Source organism: Pteropus medius, unplaced genomic scaffold, assembly GCF_902729225.1.
Source record: "Pteropus medius unplaced genomic scaffold, Ma_sr-lr_union100, whole genome shotgun sequence".
Lineage (NCBI taxonomy): Eukaryota > Metazoa > Chordata > Mammalia > Chiroptera > Pteropodidae > Pteropus > Pteropus medius.
Window position 1 is genome coordinate 14,516,824 of NW_024351730.1, and position 25,092 is coordinate 14,541,915.

The 25,092-nt window shown below is 31.6% G+C and overlaps 1 protein-coding gene and 1 pseudogene across 10 annotated transcripts in view; one reads left to right on the plus strand and one right to left on the minus strand.

Moving 5' to 3' along the window:
• The window catches only part of ADGRL3 (adhesion G protein-coupled receptor L3), a 726,915-nt gene that overhangs the window by 58,458 nt on the left and 643,365 nt on the right, over positions 1-25,092 (plus strand). The gene's annotated exons all lie outside the window — the stretch shown is intronic.
• LOC120588389 (uncharacterized) lies at positions 3,658-3,776 on the minus strand (annotated as a pseudogene).

Below are 25,092 nucleotides of genomic sequence, written 5' to 3' on the forward strand. Positions count from 1 at the left end.
AACTTTTTGGTATCCTTGATTATCTGTGTAGTGTCTGCATGAAAAAAGAAATACATAGATTTCAGGAAGTTTCCATAATAGTTAACAGACACAATCAAACTGTTCAATTTATGAATTACTGCTCCATAAATAATTTTGGTTGGTTTTTAACTTCAATTTTATTCGGTCTAATAACAAGTATTGCTCTATAGATAATTGTTGATAGTTGCAGACACTGATTTCATTCAATTAAGCTGGTAACCTTTTTAAGAAACTGCCTGGGAGAAAGCCAAGAATTCCAGTCAAATGATTTCTAGGGGAACTGAATTGAATTGTCTTAGCCTAGAAAATGTTCCATGTAGGCCACAGCTGTGTTAATTAACTTTTTCCTTAAACTATCGTCTATACACAGAACTCTAAATGGGCAAACATAGCAAAGGACCATGTTATCTGGATTCAGATTTTACTCGGAGTAATTATAAACTTGGATACATTATAAAATATGTTGAGACATAAAGTAAGAATATGAAGGATGTTTTGTCTAAATCACATTAAAATTCAGATCCTCCCTCCTTCCTTTTCTTATTAAAAATCACTGATGTGTGTACTTAAAAAGCAAAACCAATGAGTATTACACAAAAGTTTGCTTTATGTCAAATTTTAAATCCATAATGATAAATATTGTGCTTAGAAGACATTAGGAAACTTGGTGAAACATACTTTTTCTTAATGAAGTGAAGCTTATCAGACTGCTAATACCAAAAATTTGTTCATCTTTTGTGCTCTCCAGAATGGGAAAGGGAAAAAAAAACACATTATGTTGAAACTGTACATTATGCCTGGGGGGTGGGGGGAAACTATTTTCTTAAATAAACAGAGTTTTTGAGTAAGTACCAATATAAGCAAGGAAGGCCAAGGTCCTAGTTCTGAGTAACCATATGTGTTAATAAAGGGCATCTATGTGTCATGGCTAGAGTCAGTTATCTATAAAGTTATATCGTTGATCAAGCTAGTAAGATGCAAGAAAGTATTAATGAAATTTCACAATCATCCCTCTCTACCTGCAAAAGGTAGAAAGACAAAAGATAAGGTCTTCAGACATGCTCATTTGAATGAGCAGTAGTAGATATTAAAATCTTTCTATACAGAATATTTGAACTAATTTTTATTCATTGAATTAACTTGATAAATATATCTATATTTCTGGGAAATTAGAATCTACCAAAGAACTTGCTAAAAAAGCATTTGCAACATAGCCACAGATGCTGGGTTTTAATAAACGAAGCTTCATCTGTTGATGATCTTTATATTCATCATGTTCACTATTCAAAACATTATTTCCAAAGTGGTTTTGATTGACGGATTTTTTTCCTGGCTCCATACATGAATATTCTAGGCTCTATCATCTAGATTTTATGTTTACCCCATGACAGTAGCAGTTATTCCCTATCTCCCTAGGCTAAAAAATAAGGTTAGTTAATAAATGGGATTTGAATGGTGACAGAAAAATGTAGCAGGTATAACTTGTTTGTAAATAACCTCTAATCTCTGCGGGTGAAAGCTCCAGGTAATGTAAGATAAAAAAAAGTATAACATCATGGTTTTGTTAGGGAAGAAACGGTGAGATAATTGGTTAAAATGGATAAGTTTTGAAATCTACTAGCCTTGAACAATGATGAAAAGTGCTGAATCAAACTGGCTTTTGAATAAAAGCAATATAACATACTGTGGAGATTGGTTCCAGTAAGTGGAAAGTCCTGGCACACACAGTAAGAAAAATTAGCTTCAATTTAAGATTTTTGACCTTCAGTACAATTTCATTCAAAGTTAAGAGAAATTAACTTAAAAAAATAATGATCTTTAAAATTTGCATTTTGGGATGTATTTTTCCCATTGTCCTTGCAAAAACACATACATTGATGCACATAAACATTTTGGGGAAATTATCCACAGTGGTGTCAATTTAATAAGGATTACTGACATTAACTTTTGAATTTTACATCTTTTAATCTTGATATTCCAGAATTTTTATTCTGGGAGTTACACTTTGATAAATCAAACAAATAAAAAAACACCTCAACAGTAATTTGTACCATTTCATGTTAGATATTTATTTGTATTTTTGTAGTGATTCCAACAGTGATTACATTTTCAGAGGCGCTCTGGGCTTCCTTCTTCATGCCTTCTTAGTGGCTTTGCACAACTCTATCCTAAGGATCTTTCTGACCCTGGATTGATTCTTCACTTCATGGTTTTTCTGGCTTGGGAGTACTTTAGACAGAGCTTTGCTTTCTATGCTTTCTCGGTGCTTCACTGCTATATTACCTTTTTGAATGAATTGAGTGATACTTTAGAAAGATTAAATTATGCTCATACACATTCATAAGGCAGAATACAGAGCTGCTTTTTTATTTGGGGGTACTTTTTTTTTTTTAATATAGAGTAGGGACTCTAGATGCTTAAGAATATGCCATTCAATTTTAACATTATTTCTGTTAGAAAAAGAGATTTGCCATATATTGCTTTACTTCTCTAAATTCTTACCAGATATTTTTGAACAGAATTTGTAGATAGGGAATGTTCTACAGTGGATTCCATATTGAACTTCGTGGTACATATTTTTTTTTTTTTTAAATAAACTATTATAAAAATATAGGGATAAGAATTTTCAGGAAGTAATTTTTTTTTTTTTGTTCTAGTCATTTAGAATTTAATGCTTATTCTTACAGAATGAAATGGTTTTATATGTAAGAAAAATCTCATCATTCCAAAAATATTTAATGTCTGACTCAAAAATAATTTTGATCCAAATTAGAGTAGTTTAGTAAAAAAAGTGAACCATGGACTAATGTCAATGCCTGTGATCTCCAAAGATAAATTCATGGGAACATTATTGAAGTAAGGCAGTGGAGAATTAGTGTTCAGAATTGTATTTTTAATTATGAAAATATGCTAGACTGTTGCTAATAAATGAATTTTAATTTAGTCTTGAATATATTTTAAATTTTGGTGCATTACACTTTTTCTAAGTATTATAATACTGAGCTTCATAATAATTTTGATGTATTGGATACCATATTTTAAAATATGTGTAAAAGATTTAAGCAGACTCCAACGAGTTGCATAAATGAATGGAATTACAATTCTAGTTGGAAAATGAAGACTTCAACTTTATTGGAATACATTTATAATAACCTTTTCTGAAAACAGATATCTCATCTAATAAATTACTGGCATGTGGTATTTAAGAAGCATCAATCAGCATTTAAAAAAAAGAAATTCGATGAGAGTCACAGCTTCAACTTAGCATGAATAAGTCTCCGTCCTCTTACCACTGCCCCCGCCACCCCCCCCACCCCTGCCGCCCAAATGGTTTATATGTTTTTTACTAAGAGTTGCACAGAGAGAGTACTATTAACACCAGTGTGCCATCATTGATCTCAGAGACTGGCCAACCTGAAGACACCTTCTCATTATCCATTGCCACATCAGTCCCGGAGAGTTGAGAAGGGCCAGATTTGATCTGTTTGTGCCTTATGTCAGTTTTTTCATCCTTGTTTTGATTTTAGCTTACCTAAAAGCTAGGCTCAACTTTCCAGCACAGACTCGAAAGAACATTTAACATGAGTTGATAATGTAAGCTTGGTAAATAAGGATGCTATTTTTTGTTTGTTTTTATGCCTACAGCACTTGGTCTTCCTAGGTGGTCTCCCATCCAAGTGCTAACCAGACCCGACCCTGCTTAACTTCCGAGATCAGAGGGGATCGGGCTTGTTCAGGGTGGCATGGCCGTAGACTATCCTTCTTCTAATATCATGATTCAGTAAGAAGAAAAACAAAGGTACCTTCTTTTCTGTTTTCCTCTCTCATGTGCTAGCTCATAAAATCCGTATGCTACTCAATTAAAAGGCAGGCTGTACACGGACTAAATCTCTCTCTTTCAGAGAAGGCAATTTTTGTCTCAAATTGGAATAGAGTGTGGAATACTTTAATTGTATTCAGTTTTTTCAGTATTTTGGTTAAAATATTGTAATTATATAGTAAGTAGTTCAAATGTATCTACAAAGAGCTGTTGAAATGCTTTTAAAAACACAAAATCCTAATCAGGAGAATTTTGTGGAAGTATGGGAACATGCTCTTAGTCCAAAATTGTGGCAAGGAAAATGTTATGACTGACCTTAAAATTTGTTAATATGTATAATTATTGAATTCGCCAACATGACATTTTTATGATCCCATGTAAATGTAAGCTTGATTTTCTAAAACATATAGATTTAATTTTTAGAGATTCCATAAAATTTATTTTGCATTTTTAATAAGATCCATTTATTAAGTGATCAAAGTGAAAAAATATAGGTAGTTTAGGGTAAAAATGTATGTCTCAGTTAGTTAATATTGCTTCAATTCTTTTGAAAGTTATTTGAGTGAATAAAGTTAACTTCTTAGTGTAAAAGTCACAGGCCTGCTGTATTCCACTTTGAAATAACTGCCATTTTTTTTACTGAATTCACGTTTCTTTTTTATGTAGATGCTGAATACAAAACTTTATCTCAAGAATAGTTATCCTTTTTACTTGCTGATTAATCTAAATAAATCTACCTCTTCTTAATATCATTATGTTTTAGCCTAGGGTCTAATAAAGTGTATAAGACTTTATTGGGCTCAGCCATTTTTCTGAGGTAAATTTTGTGCTGTGAGAAAGTTACTCATGTGTCTTAATTTCCTATGGAAATGACCTATAAAATATTTAACATCAAGTTGTTAGCATGCCTTTTTAGTGCTAATAACCTACTCTAAAAAAGAAAGAAATGGCCTTTCGATTTTATTTCAGTTGTGTGTGATATTAAAATATGACACCTATTTGGAAAGAGACTATGTAAAATTAAATGTTAAACCTGTAATACATCATTTATTAATTGTATAAGATAATTTCTTGAGAAATACTGCTACTATACTATAGAAAATATATAATCAAGTTTTTTAGATGGCAAAATATATTGATTCTTTAAAACTAAGGACATTTATTTGGGGAGCACTCAGAGAAAATGAATAATTTTGTCAATTCATTCGTTATTTGCCCTTTATACTTACAATTTTAAGAAGCGAATGGTAAGTGATAGTATATCCACTGTTTCTTGGGCATTCAGATAGTAACTTGTTCAATTAAAATTCTTGTTAGGTCAGACATAATGGATTCTTGTTGTTACTTTAGTATTTGTTCAATGAAAGGGATCAATATTTTGGCCCCAAGGGAGCTACACTGATAAGAGACTGCAGTAAGTCTCTCTGTTCATTATAAACTTTTGGCTGGCAGGTGCAATGTCTGCTGTATGACTAATTTTAACTATAACATCAACATGGAACGAGAATTCAGACATTCTTTTTTTCCCTTTTTAATAGAACATATGCTTTGTTAGTGCATTTTGCATTCTCTTCCCTGTTCTCTTGTATGTGTTCCTTTTAGAAAGCATTTCTAAAAGAGAATTTGAGAATAATAGGTCTGATTTTGAGAAATTTAACTATTGTGCACTTGAACTCTGTACAGAGCCCATTTGTTTCGAGTTCGAATAGATTAGATCTTATCATGGTAGTGTACAGACTGGTTGTACCAGATAGGTAGAAAAATAATCCTTCATTATCACAGTTACCTTCACCAAAGTTTGAAATATATGTGTTTAAATTTAATGAAACTGATTTGTGATATTTCTGAAGCATGGAATTAAATAAAGCCATATTAAAATCCATTTAGTTTTGCTTCTTTGAGCACTTTCAAAATATGGCCTAATGCTCTATTCAAGTAATAATGTAATTTGCAGAACAAGCTGTCAGACTGGACTAGCTCTAAATTTGGCTAGAGCCATTATTTAAAAAATTAAACCAAAATGCAAATCCTTGTCGTTCACCAGCAAAAGCTTTCTCAGAACATCACATTTAATTTAATAGATGATTTATTAATTTACCATTTAATTCATCTGAGTAAAAGACTTAAATGAGATCATTGATTTGAGAACTGGCAGGAACCTTTACAAATCATTCAGTTCTGCTCCCTTATTTTACAGATGGAGAAACTGAGACCAAGATAAATTAAGTGGCAAGCACAAAGTTACATATATCAAAACATTGCCAGAAAAATCAGTTCTCCTAAACATCCAGTTTTCTTTTCAAAATATCATGTCAAAGAGATTTGCTACTGTTTATAAGAAACAATAACTGTTTAACATTTATTTATGTAAACCAATTTGTTTTCAGACCCCAATTTACTTAGAATTATCAGAGTACAAATAATTTAGACCCATAGAGCTTGCAAAAACAATCACATTTAAAGGTCAGAATATGTAAAGTTTAAATGTTAGAAGCCAAGAAATAATAGTTATAGCCTCGAAGGCTGCACTTAAAGTTTAGGCTCCTGAGTGCACGGACCTTTACTTTTTCTGTTTTCTTAAAATCTGAAAGGTTAAAGTACTAGCAGAATGTTGTTGCATGACTGATTAAATTCCATCGAGGGTGGGAATTTGAGAGTATTTTACATGTGACTAGCACCAATATTTCTGACACTAGAATTATATTATTTGTATGACTTTTCAGTTAGTACTGTTAATGAGAAATAAATGTTTATCTGAGATTAGACATTCCTGGAAGCATATGGCTGTCTACTCATGTCCTAAGTGTTATAGGAGAGTAGCAATTATAGTAGGTTAGATTTTGAATGTAACACTGCATTAGAGATAGGAGTGTAAAATGCAAGGGCAATTGGAGAAGTTGTCAGGAAATTAATGTTATCGGAAGCATGTTTTTCTTATTGCTTCAAATCGGGAGATGAAATGTAAGAATGGACAAGAAATGCAGAGTGTCCTAAACACTTACTATTTATAGAAGCTCACACAGTAAAAAAGAAAGCATCTTCTTAAATATGGAGTCTAGCCCTTGCTATGTCAGAAACACCTGATTTTATTTTTGGGACTTTTCTGATCAATTCTTTCATTGATCATAGTTATGTCAGGACTGAATTTGGAGGACCTGACACTGGTGGTTTGTAAATTCCCGTTATATCATGCATATAGGAAATGGTAATATTTCTTTGCTACATTCCTTCCTAGAAAACTGTCTCATAATAAACTGAGGAAGCCTGTGGTTAAAGGAAACAATAGAAAAGCAATAGCAGTTATTGAGTTTCTCTAATATGAGAGGACTATAAGAGACCCCTAAGAAAATGCTGAAGATAAGTATTAGTTTCCTTTTTCTATAAAATTAACACTCAAGGGATACAGCTAAGAAGTGGTAGAACTAGAATTCAAATCCAGTTCTTTAGAGTCCAAGTCAGGACTATAAACTCAAATGCCTTTAGGTGCCAAGAAGGCACAATGAAATTGTGAAACCTGCATGTGTTGTAAGTCTTTGCTCTTCACAGTTATATTACCTTGAATATCTAAGTCCATGTTCTTCAAGATTTGACAGACTTGAATGTTGTGCAGTTTTTCAAACATCTCATCTTGCACGAGGTTATGCTATGGCATTAAGAAATATAATTAATTACTCTGGTGTTTTTGGTGGCTCAGAATAAGAATACTGTTCTTTTGTGGCATTTAAAGGAAAACAAAGGAAACTACTAAAGAATGAAATGGATAAGGAAACAGAGAAACCTCCTCCTCTTCTGAACTCTTTACTAAAGACAGCTGTGTCCCAGAGCTCACTAATTTAGGAAAGAGTATTCATTGCTTTTGAGCTTCAGATTATTCAGAAGCAGCATTCATGGTCAGCCCAGAATTAATGTGTAAGTGACCTTTCTCAGAACCCAGACAGAGGAAAACGTCACTTATCATTGAAAGAGGTAGATTTTTATATGTCACAAACCTCTCTTGCTTCTATTTGAGATGAATGGTAGAGGGTTTCCTTTTCACAGATGTTCATTCTTATTAGAGGATGAATGGGTGATATATAGTTCCATCTAATTCTAGATTTTTGCTGTTCATTTGTGTGATGTTTAATACAAAAAAAGGGAGAAGAAAACGATGTGTCCGTTTAACAAAGAACCTTTCAGTATATATTAAATTTACCATTAGAGGTGGAAATAGTTTTTTAAGTGCTCGATCTTCATGAGGTCTTCATATAACAGAATGAATTCACAGTCAATTCAGTGCATTTTGGATATCTGGGAATTATTTAGCACATCTGATTTCTCTAAGTAATGGTGTCTCATAGGACACTAAAACATTTTACTTTTGCATATAAGTGCTTATGCTGAAGGACAGCTTCTATAGTTTTTTTTTTTTAAGACATGCTTTTATGATACTGAGTTTTGAATTTGTGCATGTTCATTTCTTAAATTTTAGCACAAACTTTTAAAATTTTAATGAAAAAAATCTATGTTCAGAAACATAAGTATGTCCAAAGGTCATATGTTTTAAAAATAAACAAAGAAAGTGAATCAAGAAGGAAAGATAAGGTAATATATTGTCAAACAAAATTAAAGGTAATTTATTGGCAAGATTAATATTGCATTCATTTATATAAATCAAATATCTGTGTAATTAAGTCCTATATTCTATATATTAAGGACTACAAGGTACATTTTACTTTTTGAGAATCCTTTTTAAAGTAAAAAAAGATGCAGTCCTGATTTTCATTTCATGGAAATGCCCTTTGCTAATATTTCCATAGAGAGCTTGGGATAGACCGCTAGTGAGAATACGGTTTTGGCCTCTACAGGGACACCATGATGTGATGCCAACTAAAACCAGCACTGATTCTGCTATTTTATTGGCATAATATTTAGAATGAAAAGTAGATCTTGAATGACCATAATTATCGATATTGAATTTATCTTGATATTTGTGAGAAAAATATCTTTATTTAAAGCAAGAGTTTCAGAGATTGTGTGTAATCAGATCCCCATTAAAGAGCATTCAGAATGCCGTATAAAGTATATTCTACAAAGACAGTAGTTGAAGTTAAATAAAATCTACTTTAAACTATTATGTGATATCCTGAGTGTACAGTAGTACACTGTCCTGTGGAGTCTAATGTCAGACTGCCTGGATTTGCTTCCTTCTACTTGCTAGCTCTATGGCTTGGGTTAGTTACACTCTCTGTCTTGATATCCTCATTAGTAAGTAGGGGATAATAATACAACTTACTTATTTTAATTTCTTTTTTTTTTAATTTGTTTTGATGGATGTGATAAGATGGTGCATGTAAATGCTTAATATAACGTCTATCATAAGTATTAGCTTACTTATTTTTGTTGTTGCTGTTTATAACAGAAAAGGACACATGTTGTCTTAGGACCAAATTTTAGTTTACTGTGTTGAGTTTTATTTGATTTGGAAAGGAAAATAAATATTTAAGTGATACCACTGTTATTAGTCTGAAGTTCTCTTTAAGTATGTTATTTGAAGGAAATTGTGCGATATAGTGCCTTTTTGCAGTTGGCAGAGGCAAGTCACTGCTCTGTCCCAAATAAGGAGAAAGATAGTTTAATGACTCTATGTGGGTAGCATTGTAGCCACTCTTTCCCCAAATGTTCTTATCCACCCAGCCATTTCTGCAGAGTTGTACAGAGGTGTCCTGTACTTGCTGAAAAAATAGGCTTGTATGGAAAGGCCTTGTGATATATTTTGTGGCATTGAATTACTACCCTCTGTTTCTCAGCTAATGTTAAAAGGCAAAGAAAAAAAGAGAAGTGTCATTAAAACATGGAAGCATAGTTTTATAAAAGCTGTGGTAAAATTTTTGTTTATAACCCATCCCCTTCTGTCCAACATGTGACAAATGAGAGGAGAATGGCTTCCTCACTCACTATTTTAAATTTACCAATTTGCAGCTGCATATTATAAAAACATTTAGAGGTTTTAACAAATACTTTCTTTGTTAACTAACATCTGTCCACTCAAGTGGAATTTATGGTACAAGTCTTAATGGCACTTTGTTATATACCTAATATATTTTTAATAGATATTTTAAAAAATATTTCCTCCCACAATTATATCTGTTCCTAGGCATAAAGAATGTCATTTTAAGAGAAATTGACATAATATTAATGGTTTAAAAAATTGTGAAAATTCTGACTTTTTCAATAAATAATCTATTGTCTTCACAATTTTGGATAGTAAAGGATGCTAAAATGACCTTTGTCTTTTACTAAAAGGTGAATCTACGTGCAACATAATAAATGAGCACAGAATTAAAGTGCATATGTAGCAGTATTAGAGGAAAAAGCTGCTGCAATTTGAATAGCTTTGGCAAGACAATGTTAGCTAAAGTATGGAAGTCTGAGATATATTTGATGACAGAGTCCTGGCATAAGTAGTTTTTTCTACCTTCAATATGAAGAATTCCCAATAGTTTAATGAACCAATATAAAAGTGATAGATGTTAACATTATTATGTAAACCATGAGAGTGACTGCCATCTCCAATATGAAATTGAGGAGTTTCAAATTGTACCTCATTAGTGCAAGACAAGAAAAAAAGAATATGTTATGCTGTTTAAACTATGTTGACCCCATATTGCAAACATCTAATTCCCCATGACACTCAAGGGCAGAACTGTGTATGCTGTGTTTAGCAACTTGTACCCTTAGTATCTAGTCTAGAACTCGTCAGTAAAAGTGTTGAATGAATGACTATACTTATCAGAATGACTGATTTAGCGTTCATCATGTGTCTTCTCTGTAGATTTTTTGGTTATCAGAGCTAGAGTGCTGGTCCGTAAAGAACACTAGATGGACACTTAGAAATCTGCCCCTGGCTTTGCCACTGACTAGTTTTGTGACTTTGGGAAGTCTCTTTCTTTTATGGGGCTTCATTCTTCTTTCTGGAAAACAGTGGTCTAGAATTGTAACTGAGGGCACTTTTAGCCTGCAACTTTATAGAGGATAGAGGCAACTTGCTATACTGTTCCCAGACAGAACAGATTGTCCATAGACCTGGGACAAAGTAAATATTCTTTGTTGTCAGTATAGCTTGTTGTACTATTTAAACCTGCACTTCACTTCCTATTATCAGATAACTAATTCCTCCATTACACTGTAAGTTTATCTGAGGGTAGGAATCTTGCCTTTATCAACTCTGAATGGTCTATCATAATATTCTTTTTTATGCCTGACAAAAATGCTTTATTCAGCAACAACAAAAAAGTACCTTTTATTAATAACTAAGTTTCCAAGATCATCTGACTACTTCTGGTGGTAGCTGAAGGGTATTTACTTCTATTTTGATAAGATGTGCATACATTAGTTCATGTTGATAAGGAGTTTACTGTCCTTTTTCTGTATTATCTCAAGGGAAGCACTCGGCCTCTAGTTCTCCTGTTTTCCCCAGGAATCTTAGAATGTCCTGCACGATCTCTCTAGTTTTCAGTCTGTCTGTCAGGATACTTTATAAATTTGAATTAGATAACTTTAGAGAATACATGGATGTTGTAGTTTACCATAGCTCTCACTAATTCTCATTGCTTTGCTCCAGCCTGCTTGATTCATGGACATAAATTGCCTGGTTTTTGCAGGCCTTTGGTTGTAAACCATGTCAAGACAGATCAGACTAGGCATTTGGTTAGTTATATATCTAAAATAAAAGTGATGTCTTTTCGCCTCAGGGGAGACCCCATCGAATCTATTTATTCTCTTAAAAATAGAAGTAGAAAACTAAGATTGAAGAACTTGACATTGTATCAGAGTTCATGATATAAAAGTGTGGGCTAAAAGCAGAATGATGGGGGATTTATTCTGATGAAATAAAGAGTAGGTACCTGAGAGCAAAGGCTGTTAGACAAAGGAAGCTGATTATCCTATTCAGCAAACTGGTCTATTTAAATAAAGTCATGCTGCTGGGAAGAAAAGAAAAATATTTTCCTTAGTATCTTCAAAATATTGCTGTCTACAACAAAGAGGGCTCTTTCCCCATCGTAACTCCAGAGCTTCCTTGACTAACCTTCATTAAAAGCACGTCACCTATAAATCTAGATGTTTTTAAGACATTTGTGTTTTCAGTCTATACATCTTAGGTTCATATGTGTAATGATTGCAGTATTAAGGATATTTTTTTTGTTCGTTATAAATTTACCTATTTTAAACTTAAAAGAATAGCACTCAGCTCTGCTACATATTGATTTAGCAAATATCTATTCCCACTAATTATGATTTTATAGATTTTGATTTCATTTATTCTCTGTTTCTGACTTTCTGGACTATAAATGAACTTTGTTTTGCACTGGGATGTCACAGGTGTGTTTAAAGAATCATTTTGTATTACAAACTGTGGAATCTCCACTGTTCATTTCTAATTCGTTTTGGTCAATTTAATTGATAATGTGTAACTGAGCTTCATTTTATATAGGTTTGCCTATTTTCCTTATTTAGATGGTCTTCCCCTTGTTATTTTTATTTTTTGCAAAAAAAATATTTATTACTTAAAAAAGATTTATTACTTAACTTTCTTAAATTATAGTGTACTCATTTATAAAATAGGGATAATACCCAACATACATAACAGATATTGTCGTGAGAATCAAACGACTAATGATTGTGAAAGAAACTGGAAACTTTGAAGTATTAATCAAGTTTAAATTTTTATTTCTTTCTTATTGTAGCTGTTAGAAAAGAAGTTCCCTAGGCTTTGTTTATTTATTTTAAAAAAATAATGCCTGGAATTTCAGCAAGTGTTTTTTGATGGTTTCTGGCAGCCTATGGATGGAATTTAGACTATGTACATTCCCTGAAATGTTACTAGGGCCAGTGACTTGATTTCAGTTTTTGACTCTGCCATAGAGTAGATGTACAATTTGGAGAAAGTAAGTCATTTAACCTCTTGAGCCTCAAGTTCCACACTTTGTGGATGGTGACACAGGCCTGACCTAGTTATAGGGATCAGAGTCATGCATCTGAATCTTAGAATAGTATATAGATGAAAGTACTTCAAGAAATGGTTGATATTGCTTTACCTTGATGGATGCAGATGTCATATGAAGTACCTAGCATAGGGCATGATCCAGGTAGACACTCACCAAAGTTAGTTGTGTTTTCTCTTTCTTATTACTTTGTAGAATATTTATATTTACTGGAATTTTTTTTTTTTTTGATCAGAGTTTTAGTTACTTAGGTAGAGTCAACCTTTTGGCATAGAATTGACTAGAAGCCTGAATCTAAAATCACAGAGATGTATTGAAAAGCATGTTTGAAAAAGAGTCTCAAAATCTTAATTTTAGTCTGAGGCACAGCTTTCCAGCTGTGTTCAGGACAGTTTATTTTACCTTCCTGGTATCCACCTCTCATTTATAAAAATGGGATAATAATATCTATCCTGTGTATCAGCAAAGACTGTTGAGGATCAAATAAATTAATACATGTAAAATGTATCATAAGCTCTATTGCACTATAAAAATAAACAATACTATTATTCATATTAGGCCAAGCAATGTAAATATTAGGAGGGACCCTTCAGGAGAAGACAGATAAACTTTCTAACCTATAGAAGTTGTAATAATGGCCTAATCTCCTGAGTGAAGACAGCCAAGAATTTATACCTGCTGAGCAAATTCAAAGTTGTAAGACTTAGTGACTGTGTGCAGTCAACAATTTCCAAAGGGCTGGTCAGGAAATTAAGAGAGCAGATTAAAGTGAAATTAGGTAATGTTTCCTCTGGATCTTTATACTTGAAATTGTTCTGCTGAGACACAGCTAATCCTTTCTTTCTTTCTTTCTTTCTTTTTTTTTTTTTTTTAACTATTGTAGTTGAGTTTAGCTGCCTGTAGTTATGACATGAATCATGTTTATATTCTGAAAAGATGGGTCTCTTTCATCTGCCCTTTCTCTTGCTCTCCAATATGCAGCTAAGATTTAAAAGTATTTTTTTTCTCCTCAAGAGTATTTTCTTCTCAGATTAAAACTCTAGAGTTCTGAGCAAAATATGGATGAGCAAGTAACAGATTTAATTTTAGTTTTTCTAAGACTATTAAAGTATTTCTTGTATTTCTGGTAGTCTTTGGGTGGAAAATAAGAATCATGATATCAAATTGCAAAATATTTTAGAAAACATTGTAGTGATATTTCAAAGGGAAAAGAAACACTTTATTAGCAGGAATGGTTTTGAGTACATATACAAAAAAGAACAGATATGAGCACAGTACAGTATCAAAACCTAATTTATACTACAGGTTTTGTATGTTTTCCATACAGACATGTCAACTGTAATTCACGTTGAACAAAACTCCCTTAATAATAAATTCCTTATGTGGCTACAATTTAGTGCCTTAAATGTTGTTGCTCCATGTCTGTTCATGATCATAAAAGAAAAATATTTCAGACTCTAGCAGATTGTATCTGTCTAGACTGGTCTCAAAAAGGATATTGTATTATTTGATAATAGAAGTTGTAATATTTCATCTTAGGAGTAGCTCCTTTTAAAATATAGTAACTATTTGCACTAGGTCATAAAGCCAAAAATATATAACTTCTGAAACTTAGTTTCTTATGTAATGAAACTGCTATATCGAAAATTGGGTATTCATTAAGATTTCGGAGTAGTATTTTGTTGAGTTCACCTAATAAAGTAAAAATGTTTGTTTCCCTGAACAGAATTCATTTTCTCATATCAACTGGCTGTCTTCCCATTCATCTATTCTGAATATATTTACTGAGTACCTTATACAAGTGCTATAACAGGAGAGACTATTGAAGAATGTGGTCAAGGAAAGCATCTTTAAATAGATGACATTTAAACATGTCCTTCATCTATGTAAGGCTGGGCTTTATGATATCTGAGGTCTTATCTTTGATTCTAGGTATCAATGAGTAATATAATCTTCTATGGCTGGCCATAGTTTGTCCATGGCTTTCTTTTCTAGTTTGAGGACTTTCCAGGTTTTTGCTGTATTTTCCATTTCTTTTCCATCTATTTTTTTAATTTTTTTATTTTATCCCCCCCTGCCCTCCCCAACACACACCTTCATCCTTGTCCCATGACAAAAGCACTTGGATTTAGGAGTTTGATGTTAAATGTGTTGTTCTTATATTGGTTCTGTTAATAAATGTGTGATTATGGCCAAGTCACTTAACCTCTTTGGATCAAAGTTTCTTCATCTGTAAAATGAGGATAATTATGTGTCGTAATTACTTCATGGGTACTAGAAAGCACTTAATAGTTCAGTATTGAATGTACAAATACATATGAAGGGACTCAGAGAAGTAGAAATATGTTAAGAATATAATGTGTTGTGATACGTTTACCTCAGGGAGGCTGACATTATTAGATATAAATCCAGTTGATTAGCTGCTCTTTAAAATCAGTTTAATTTTTTTTTTTTTAAGAAAAAGCATAATTTAATGGAAATAAAAGAAGTCTCTGTATAAGGTAGTTTTCATTGATTGTACATGTAATGTACTAAATTGTCTTTTATTTTTCATTAATTGTACATGTAATGTACTAAATTGTCTTTAAATATGCCATGTTTCTTTGAGAGACCTTAATGGAGATTAAATATTGGATAATGTTAAATTAAAGTCCTCTAAATTCTGGCTTTTTATTATCTAAGAATATTTCCCCCCCAAAAATTATTTCAGAGTAGATTGGCTTTCTAGATTACAAAGTTGTTTCTATTGTTTAATGATTAAAAAGTTACCCTATGTCTTTTTAAAAGAAAATAGACAATTACCACAAAAGTCTATGTAAAGATGTATATTTTAATAGCAAAGTATCGGAATCAATTTATATATCTAACAAAAAGGTTAATTAAATATGTGGTGATAGGTCTCCTTACTGGAATGGTTTGTGACAATTGAAAGTGTTGTTGCAAAATTTACACTTATTGATCTGGAAAATAGCTGTAATATTTTACTGAATAAGAAAAATGGATCATATAACATGACCTACTTTTTAATAAAATATATTGATAGATATGATCATATAAAAAGTTCTTGAACACTGTACACCCAAATGTTATTTTTAGTTAAGACTTCTAGTAATTTTTGTTATTTTTTTATTTTTATATATATCTTTAGATATGTCTAGAATCTTGAAAGTTAGCAAATTAATACTTTATTATCAAAGAAATAAAGCTATTTTCAAGTGTTTTTTAAAAGATGGGATTGTTTGAATTATATTATCTAAATTAGATGCTATTCCAAAGACCAGTAAGATTATGATTTTCAAAACTAAATTTTAGCTATATGCATTTTTGCTATTACTTTTAAGCTTTTCACATAGAAACTTTGATTTGTTATGAATCTGGCAATATTTTTCTCACCTAAACTTTTGGTACCTCAGGAGTAAAATCTCTTGCACATAAAATGGTATTCTAATGAGGAACTAAATATTTTAAGAGGACTCATATGCCTATAGGTTGCAATACTTTTTTGCAGTAGAAATTGTTAATCATTAAGTATAGCTATGGGGACTTGATTCCTGGATGAGGAATTAAATAGTTAAGAACAAGTGTGGAAAAGAAGGCAGGATTTAGACATCAGAATCATCAGACTGAGGTACTCCTTCTCTTTGAAGTACTCATTCCTTCTAAATGCTTTAAGGTCAAGGGAACAAGAGCTTCCCTTGGCTGACCTTGACTAAACATTAGTTGTTTGTCTGGTTATTCTTCTTCCACAGTATTCCATTTCTTTAAATTGATAGAATAATAACATTGATTTGTGAAAAAAGTTTTTAATATTATTAGATTAGAAAAGTAGGTATTTTTCAAGGTTAGAAAATCCTTTCAATTTATTATTGTCAGTATCATCTTTCTAGAGTCGCAAAAGTGAATATACTGTAAAAGCTACCCATTTTGTTTTCTTTGTGTTGGTAAGGCACTTGGCCTTTAGAGTCTAGGTTTTTTAACTCTGGAAACTACATCCAGCCTATTTTTCATTTTTCTATCTAGACTCTATATCGGGTGGTGACTGATGCTTTTGCTTGCCTTCCTAAAATGGAGCATTAAATATAAAATAAAAAATAAAAAGTGATAACTTCAGTCTCCACTATATATTTATTAAGGTGAAGTTTGGGAATAATTTGCATATCTTGAAGTTCTAAGTAGAAGGCTTCATAAATAGTCTGTAAAGAATGCCATTTATGTCTTTATTCTTTCTCTGAAGTATTAACAGCTGATAAAAGAATTTTTCAGTCAAAGAGGATTTAAAAAGTTAAGTCCTATAATTTTGAAGATTGTATTTAACGGCTACTTTCACAAGGTCAAATTTAGGACTCGAATGAGGTTTTATATCACACTTAAAATCCGCATTTGGTTATTAAATTGATTGATAATTATTTTAATTTTAATATAAGATAACTTTGTGAGGGTATTTTGTGCATACGATTGTGTAGCCTAGTGGAAAAGTGGCTTTGGGAATCAGGAAGTTACATTCGCAATGCTTTGAAAGTCCTTGATAACTTTAACATTTTATGAGTTTTTGAATAATTCTTTGGATGAGTCGTAGCTTCATTAAAGAGATCCAAATGCTTTTTGTATTTAGCGTAGTAATTTTTAATTTTTTTTAAATTCCATACTTACACATCTTTTAATGTTATCTCACACTGCTTAGATCTGTTGAGACTGAATATTGCTCATAGATTTAAAATAAGTATCATTGATATAAATACAAATCTGAAATTTCACATTAACTTAGATTTAATATGGATCTATAGAATCAGAATTTAAATTTAACGAATAGTTGAAAACTATTGCTGAGTGTGACAACCAGTAATTATTTCCTTTACTCACAATTGCTTATCAGACAAAGAGTTTTTGTTATCCATTGAAAGACTTCAGATGTGAACTTCCTCTAACTATGAAATAATAAATTTTCATATGGGAGATCAAATCTCTTTTGTTTAATCGTGTATAAAATGCTTATTACTACTTTTTTTTTTTCAGTTTCCTTGACTATGCACCTAGGGTGCTAGTGAGTCCTTTGACTTGATCCTTATGCATTTAAGTTTTCATTGAGCAACATCATTCCATTGTCACACTTTGCAAATCCCAATGTCAATGTCTTGCTCAGCACTGCTCTGTGCTACTTAATAAACTGTGCTCTAGCGGTGGTGAAGCAAGACAGTCATTCATTTTAAACAAAGGAAAACTATGTGTTTTCTAACTCACTTTTAACCTTGACTTGCTTTAGTTAGTGGTTTAAAAGAACCCAGTTCTGAACCTGACATTGTACTAGAAATTGTTGTAGATTTTGTGAAATGCTTGGTTTTATTTTCGGTATTCTCCCTACATTCCAGTGAACTCGAATTCATAATATAGTACCAAATAAGCATAAAAAGGAGGCTAGTTTCTCTTAGGAAATTAAAAAAAAAAAATGACTTGCTTTTACTTGACAAAAGAATTTAATTCTTTCAAAATTCTTTAAAAAATGAAACTAGAGCTTAAATATATTAAAATACATTTTTTTATTACGCTGTAAAGCTTATCCTCTTTGTGGTCAACTGTTTCACAGTATCTTGGCATAGGGGTATTTAATGTATTTTTTTTAAAATATCCTTATTTAAAACGTGATTTATTTTTTTTGGCTCAAATATTTGAGCCCATGGAATTTTTCACATAGATTGCAATGCCAAATTCATGTCATTCTCAGAAAACAATGAAGTTCATTTTTTGGTTAGAGTATGGATTCATTTGTTTATTTTTTTTTTTTCCAACAATTAAGATTTTCACTTACTCATGAAAGGTAGCTGGCATTGACAATGAAATTTTAAAAGAATGCTTGATTTTTGACATATTTTTAAAAGTAAAATTTAAGTTTATTTTCTAGAATATTTTAGAGCATTTGAGATGTGTGACAGTCATTAAATAAGAGAAGATAACTTTAATGTGACACTTTAAGATGGTGCAATATCTATGTAATTAAAGCATATTGGTGAATTATATGTAATTACCCAGTGAATAGGAAAACTATGCAAATAATTAAATATAATAATTCAGTCTGACATGAATTTTTCCCTCTTTTATATATCTGGAGGGAAAAAAAAACCTTGTGGATGGTTGTAGATTCTTATGTAAATTCCTTATATTCAGTGAATTTTTTTTTCAAAGCAGTATATCCTTTCTAGAGGTCCTAATTTGAATAAGGTAAGAAAAAAGAAAGGGGGTGGCAGAAACCCAAAACTCAACACACACATACACTTTCTAGATATATAATGTTGGGAATAATATTTCTTTAAAAATGATAAAATCCATCATTTTTCTTTTTAAATAGTGGTCACTAGTTTTATACATACATTCTTTTTCAGGTTTTTTTGCTTTTATTTTTCAGTAAACAGGACATCTGTATTCTTTAGTAATTATAAAAGTCAAAAGCCTCTCTCAATTTATTAGAAGAAAAAAATGTCCTGCTTTACTTTCACTGACTCATATTTAATGATTTGATATCACCAACCCTTTATTTTATTCATATTACTCCACTCATGCAGTGGGGTTTTTAGTATGTAGAAAACACCATATTCTCTGTACTTGAGTAGAAAATACCTTAACATACCAAGGTAGAAACAAAGTAAAAATTGTTTATAGTTATTCTAGTCATATTTTAGAAGTGTTGTAGTGTAGAAGTTGCACTTTGACTACCATTTGCCCCTTGAATATTTTAGCATTTTAAATAGCAGACAGCTACAATACAGTTTTCTTTTATGCTGTGGTCTTGCCTCTAGGAGTATAAACATATTTGATGATGTTATTAAGGTGATAAATCTTGTTTCAATATATTGGCATTTCCATTTTAGCATGTTATACCTGTCTGGCAAGGATAACTTTAATGTGTTCTTAAAACATTAAAAAAAATTACTTGAAAAGAAAATAAGTGTTCACTCTAAGTATTAGAGTGGTGTAGAAAAATAATTGTTTGGGTAAATGTTACTGTTTTATGTATACGAACTAAGCTGTAAATGTAAATGAATTCAGTAAGCAGCTTTCTGAATGGTAATCAGAAGCATAGAAATATGGGCTATGCTTTATCTGACATTTTTAAAATGTTTATAGCTCTATCTTTGTAGAAGAAATTGATAATATATGATTATTGATTCTAATTCTTGGTAACTTGAGAAAAACTTGTTTTCCTTGAGAAATAATACCTATCTTTTGGTATATAACTTTAATAAGCTAGAACAAATTATTTAATATCTCTTAAATTGTTAAGATATGTTTTGAGATATTATAGTTGAAAACTGTGATGACTTTAGAGACAAACAAAAATCTGATCAAGGTGACTTAATAAGATATGTGAATTTGTTAATTTAAATAATGAATTCCAAGGGTATATCTGGCTTCATACAACAGCTTTAAGCAAGATTCAAGAGATATGATCAGAAACAAATTTCTCTTTCTCCATTTCTTGGTCCTGCTTCCTCTGTGTTTACTGTTCTCTGGTGATTCTAACATGGTGGCCACAAGGGCCAGGACTGCATACTCTATCTTTAAAATGCTGATGAGAAGAAGAGTCTGCATCTGGTATTGTTTTATAAGTGTCCAGGATCAATGTTATTGTCTCAGATTAGCTTGATTTGGAGAATATACCTATCCTAATCAGTCCGTAGGGCAGTGAGGATGGCATATACTAATTGGCTGATGTCTAAATGGGTTAACTCTAGGTAGACTAGTTTCCCATTGCTGGGGGACTTGGGGTACTATTTAGAAAAGATAATAGATGCAGGAGTGGCAACCAACAGGTGTTCACTGTAGTAGTGTGTTTAATCTTTGGAGCTAATGGACACTGAAACTATCAATGGGTTGAGAGTGCTTCCTATGTGTTTTTATGCATTTGGACATTGACATTCACCACTTCCCCTTATTTCATTCATATTACTCCACCCATACAGTGTATTGGTAAAAGTGGAATGGAACATTATAACAAGAGCAGAATGTAGTATAATTCTTTTAGACCTCCTCCTAACCTGGAGCTATTTAGAGAGAGGCATTTTCTAACTTTATACCATCAATAGTGTAAGAGGATCTTGTGGGGAGAAAACCTTGCTTTCTGGCTGCAGTGTCCTTCCTATTATCCAGTCCCTAAGATAATTTTATTTAACCAAGTAAATACCTCTCCTTATATGAATCATTTAGGAAATTTTGGCTCTACATAACAAAAGGCCAAACGAGCAGAGGCCTAAACTAAAAGAACACTTGCTTACCTAATAAGATTTCTAAAAGAAGGTGGTACCTGTGATGGTTTGTCCTTGCAACTGAGTCATCAAGGACCTAATCTCTTTCAACATCTTTGGTGTGTAGTTTTGTTAACTCTAGTTAGTAAGATGTTTTTCAAATAGCTTGACATCATGTCCTGACGTAACAGAATTCAAAGATAAAAATACAATGTATTGAACAAATTTTGTTCGGAAGTCACCCAGCAAACCCCACCCCCACCTCTCTCCCCCGACCTTACATCCCATTAGCTGGAACTAGGACACATAATAGTTCCTAGCTGTAAGACAGACTGGTAAATAAATATCAGGCTTTCAATATCTATTGTAGGGACTGTGCCAGGTAGAATGTGAATTAAAATAGTTGTGTGGCCAGCATCTCCCACAGCTGCTCAAAGGAAATAGGAGACAGCTCCTTTTGTTTTCTGTGGGGTCATGAAGTGAGAAGCCAGTCCTATGCTGAGCACTTTGTATTGAGATATGCTTTCTCTGGATTAGTTTTTGTACTTTTTTAATGGTTTTGAATTTTTAGCAAAGTGACATTTTAATAAAATATTTCATATAACAGAAGCAATTATGCTAAACTGTTATCGTTACATGCTTCTTCAACTAGAGCACTGGTAGTGAAAAAGGATGGGTCAAAATAAATAAATCATGTAAAAAATTAAAATTACACATACATATGCATGCATACACACAGAATATTATATACACTAAGATACGTGTACATACTGTCATGCACTGTGGAGGTATACATTTTTATTATGAAGCATAACTGAGGAATTCTAGTAATTTGAAATAGCCTTATAATATTTTCCTTTCATATCCTGATTTCCAAGCTTTTCTTCTTTCATAGGCTCAAACAGGTACCACTATCTTTTCATTTGAATTATATGATCACTGTAATCTATTAGCAAGAAATGCTTTAGATATGTTTTTACCCCTTAAAAATATTAGCATCTTCCCAGAGAAATGTTTCTTTATTGTATTTTTACTCTTTCCCTTTTTCTCACTTTATGTCTGACTGATGAAATACTTATCGCTGTACCAAAATTTAAAAAATAATGACATAAATAATTATTTTCACTTGTCATTTCCAACATTGGAAGACTTAATATGTTGCATAGTAAATTATAGGAATATATATTCTAGCAATAATTATCTTTATGGCATGTCATATTTTGCATTCTAGTAAGGCACCCATTTGTAGATAAGTTCTAATATTATAGTTTTTTTTCATGCCATGAAAATCAGAACTTCTAAATCGATGTTTTTCAAACTTTGAACTATCAACATATATATTTATATACCAGAAATTATCTTCATGATTGTTATCTTTGTTTAGGTTGGATAACTTTAAAAAAAGGAACAAAAGGAAATTTAGTGATTCCGATATAATGTAAGGAAATCGATAGGATATTGAAGACAGAATATCTAGGCTGATAACCCAGCTTACTAGTTATGCTTTGTAACTCTTGGGTCACTTACTTTTACTCTTTGTTTCTTAGGTTAATTTTCTATAAGATGACTATTATGAAGATTAAATGAAATTACCCATGGAAGCAGTTAGCAGAGTATTAAAGTATGATAAGAACTTAGTAACTTTTAGCACTTACCATTTAATTTGTAAAATGTTTGGAAGTGATACTTAAAATTATATTATTCTATTGAAAAATGAAAAACAAACAAAACATATGTCCCCTCTGATTACCAAAGAAGTGTTGTAGGCCTCCATATGGCCATTAATACTAGATCATACTTATAAAAAGATTCGAACACTATTGACTTCCATAATTATATTTAGTCACCAACTTACATCGTTAGTGGCACATTTCTTTAAAAAAATTAAAAATAAAAATAAATTACACTTGACATTTAATATTATGGTATATAGTACAGTGGTTAGACATTTATATAACTTATGAGGTGATTTCCTTGATAAACCTAGCAACTACCTGACACCAAAAATAATTACAATAATATTATTGACTATTCTCTATACTGTAGTACAATATTTCTTGAATGCATTCATCCAAATCATCCACAACTTTTGTAACTTTCACAAAATTTATGAGATTAATTTAGAATAGGTGACTTCTTGGAGTTGTCATTTTTTTTTTATTATCAAAACACCTAGTTAGTTTGAAAAATAAAAAATTAATTAGTTAATTATAAAATCTAGCATTCTAATTATATGGTATTATCATATAATTAAATTTTTAATGTATTAAAATATTCTTTCCCTATTTCTCTACACACACATGTACACACGATGTTGAGGAATATAGGATCATATTTGAGCTATTTTGTCCTTGTATGTTATTTTATTTATAATGAGTTGGGCCTTGACCAAGTTGACCACTGATTAATTTTATGTTACCCTGATTGTAAATCTGTAGCACATTAAGTTTTTAGCTCTTTTTATTACTTATATTTAAAAATATAAGTAATAAAACATATTACAAGTCCAACATATTATAAATGCAAACTATTATAAACGAATGAGCTTTTAAAAATGCAAATGCTTAATTTCTTAAGGAACAACTGCCTACCTTTTCTTTAAATCACTTAGGGTCACTAATGAAGATACAGATCTTGACTGAAAAGGGAAGTTAGAAATTGGTGAAAGAAAGATCATTGCCCATGCTATTATGTTTCCTTGTAAATAGGAACTGTGCTGTATTTATTTTGAATTTCAAAAGCCTAGTATTTTACTGGGGTTAGTGTGTGTGTGTGTGTGTGTGTGTGTGTGTGTGTGTGTGTTTATTAATAATAATTGATAATTTAATACAGATGCCAAAGAATAACTTCTTATGAAAGATGTTTATTTGCCTTATACCATTTTCAGTATGTAAAACAATGACCACTGTTGAGATAGGAATATAAAATGGAGTCATAGTAACATAATGACTATTTTCAAATTATTTAAGAGACAATTTTGTTTATTTTACATCCAATCTTCATTTTTAGGCTAGGTCTTTATATTTTATGGTATGATAATTTTTGCTAGTTGAAAATACACTGCTTTTCATTGTTAAAAGCATCAATTTTAAGCTCTGATGTAAAAAAAAAAAGTGGCAGTTTTAATCACCATTAATTTTTAAATTATGTCGCTAAGAAGGGAAGAGCAAATATTGCTCCCATTAGAATATATGAGATGGAAATGGTGTTTCTTCAATGTCTGTTAACGGTATAAAGTGTGTAGCCAAAGTATAAAGCCTCTGTATCATGGCTATTATAAATAATGGTGCAATGAACGTAGGGGTGCATTTATCCTTTCAAATTAGTGTTTTCATTTTCTTTGGATAAATACCCAGAAATAGAATTGCTGGATCATATGGTATTTTTATTTTTTAGTGTGTTGAGGAATCTCCATACCGTTTTTCATAGGAGCTGCACCAGTTTGAGTCTCACCAACAGTGCACAGGGGTTCCCTTTTTCCACATCCTCATCAACACATATTATTTGTTGACTTTTTGATAATAGTCATTCTGACTGGTGTAAGTAGGTATCTTGTTGTGGTTTTGATTTGCATTTCCCTGATGATAGTGACATTGAGCCACTATCAACAGTCAGTTGGTCATCTGTATGTCTTCTATGTTGAAAAGTCTTTTCATGTCCTCTGCCCATTTTTTGATGGGATTTTTTTTTTTTTTGCTGTTAAGTTATATGAGTTTCTTATATATTTTAAATATCAACCCCTTATTGGATTTATCATTTGCAAATATATTCTGCCATCAGTAGGATGGCTTTTTTGTTTTGTTGAAGGTTTCCTTGGCTGTGCAGAAGCAATCTAGGTGTCCATTGATAGGTGAATGGATAAAACATGTGACACACACATACACACACACAATGAAATATTATGCAGCAACAAAAAAGAAATGAAATCCTGCTGTTTGCAATAACATGGATGGATTTAGAGGGTATTATGCTAAGTGAAATAAGTCAGGCAGAGAAAGACAAATACTGTATGATTTTGCTTATATGGGTAATCTAT